Genomic DNA, 2,500 nt, shown 5'->3' with positions numbered 1-2,500 from the left:
CTCCCCCGCCTGCCCTGGGGCAGGCCGGGGTGCCGAGGGCGCCCCCCGCACACCTGCGGGGCTGGCCGCCCTCTGTCAGGCTCCCCCGCCTGCCCTGGGGCAGGCCGGGGTGCCGAGGGCTCAGCCCGCACACCTGCGGGGCTGGCCGCCCTCTGTCAGGCTCCCCCGCCTGCCCTGGGGCAGGCCGGGGTGCCGAGGGCGCCCCCCGCACACCTGCGGGGCTGGCCGCCCTCTGTCAGGCTCCCCCGCCTGCCCTGGGGCAGGCCGGGGTGCCGAGGGCTCAGCCCGCACAGCTGCGGGGCTGGCCGCCCTCTGTCAGGCTCCCCCGCCTGCCCTGGGGCAGGCCGGGGTGCCGAGGGCGCCCCCCGCACACCTGCGGGGCTGGCCGCCCTCTGTCAGGCTCCCCCGCCTGCCCTGGGGCAGGCCGGGGTGCCGAGGGCGCCCCCCGCACACCTGCGGGGCTGGCCGCCCTCTGTCAGGCTCCCCCGCCTGCCCTGGGACAGGCCGGGGTGCCGAGGGCTCAGCCCGCACACCTGCGGGGCTGGCCGCCCTCTGTCAGGCTCCCCCGCCTGCCCTGGGGCAGGCCGGGGTGCCGAGGGCGCCCCCCGCACACCTGCGGGGCTGGCCGCCCTCTGTCAGGCTCCCCCGCCTGCCCTGGGACAGGCCGGGGTGCCGAGGGCGCCCCCCGCACACCTGCGGGGCTGGCCGCCCTCTGTCAGGCTCCCCCGCCTGCCCTGGGGCAGGCCGGGGTGCCGAGGGCGCCCCCCGCACACCTGCGGGGCTGGCCGCCCTCTGTCAGGCTCCCCCGCCTGCCCTGGGGCAGGCCGGGGTGCCGAGGGCGCCCCCCGCACAGCTGCGGGGCTGGCCGCCCTCTGACAGGCTCCCTGCGTGCCTGGGGAGAGGCCACCCCTGTTTCGGCCTCTCCCTCGTACCCGGGACCACGCCACCGCTGACTCGGCCTGCCCACGTGCCTGGGACAAAGCCACCCGAGTTTCGGTCCTGCCACATACCCGGGACCACACCACTCCAGAATCGGTCCTCCCACATACCCGGGACCACACCACTCGACTTTCGGTACTCCCACATACCCGGAGATACGCCACCGCAACTTCCGTACCCGGTGCCTGCAAGGGAGCGAACCTGGAATCCAAGCCCAGCTTGTGGAGCTCTGCCTGGGCTTGAGCGGGGTGGATTCATCCCCTTAAAAGCTCCATGAAAACGAAAAAGTCTTTTTTTCACCCCGGGAGCGCTCTCAGGCGGTTGCATGCCTCCTGCTAGGCCTGGGCCAAGCCTCCAGGCTTGTGAAAAGGGGAAAAGCACCACAGCAGCGGCGTCTGAGGCACCCGGCTCCCGGTTCGACCGCGAGCAGTGCTTTCGGTTCAGACAGGGGGATCCAAGCCTCCCTGCCCGGGAAATATGCCCCCCGCCTGGGGATGGACTCCGGCCATGCCCCCTGCTGCAGACTTAAGCCCCCTTCCGATTATTTAGACCCATTCAGCGCCGTCCAGCGGGCCGGCCACCTGGTCACCCCCGACAGATTCGGGACGCCTGGTCACCCGCTGGACTTAGTCTTTTTTACGATCGGCTTTAAAGGGGCCTGGTCACCCGGGGGACTTAGTCTTTTTTACGATCGGCTTTATAGGGGCCTGGTCACCCGGGGGACTTAGTCTTTTTTACGATCGGCTTTATAGGGGCCTGGTCACCCGGGGGACTTAGTCTTTTTTACGATCGGCTTTATAGGGGCCTGGTCACCCGGGGGACTTAGTCTTTTTTACGATCGGCTTTAAAGGGGCCTGGTCACCCGGGGGACTTAGTCTTTTTTACGATCGGCTTTATAGGGGCCTGGTCACCCGGGGGACTTAGTCTTTTTTACGATCGGCTTTATAGGGGCCTGGTCACCCGGGGGACTTAGTCTTTTTTACGATCGGCTTTATAGGGGCCTGGTCACCCGGGGGACTTAGTCTTTTTTACGACCGGCTTTATAGGGGCCTGGTCACCCGGGGGACTTAGTCTTTTTTACGATCGGCTTTATAGGGGCCTGGTCACCCGGGGGACTTAGTCTTTTTTACGATCGGCTTTTCGGAGGCCTGGTCACCCGGGGGACTTAGTCTTTTTTACGATCGGCTTTATAGGGGCCTGGTCACCCGGGGGACTTAGTCTTTTTTACGATCGGCTTTATAGGGGCCTGGTCACCCGGGGGACTTAGTCTTTTTTACGACCGGCTTTATAGGGGCCTGGTCACCCGGGGGACTTAGTCTTTTTTACGATCGGCTTTTCGGAGGCCTGGTCACCCGGGGGACTTAGTCTTTTTTACGATCGGCTTTATAGGGGCCTGGTCACCCGGGGGACTTAGTCTTTTTTACGATCGGCTTTATAGGGGCCTGGTCACCCGGGGGACTTAGTCTTTTTTACGACCGGCTTTATAGGGGCCTGGTCACCCGGGGGACTTAGTCTTTTTTACGATCGGCTTTATAGGGGCCTGGTCACCCGGGGGACTTAG

This window comes from Atractosteus spatula, unplaced genomic scaffold, assembly GCF_055471065.1.
Source record: "Atractosteus spatula isolate fAtrSpa1 unplaced genomic scaffold, fAtrSpa1.hap1 Scaffold_150, whole genome shotgun sequence".
In the NCBI taxonomy this organism is placed as follows: Eukaryota; Metazoa; Chordata; class Actinopteri; order Semionotiformes; family Lepisosteidae; genus Atractosteus; species Atractosteus spatula.
The sequence above is the reverse complement of the archived record's forward strand: the minus strand, read 5'-3'. Positions refer to the sequence as shown.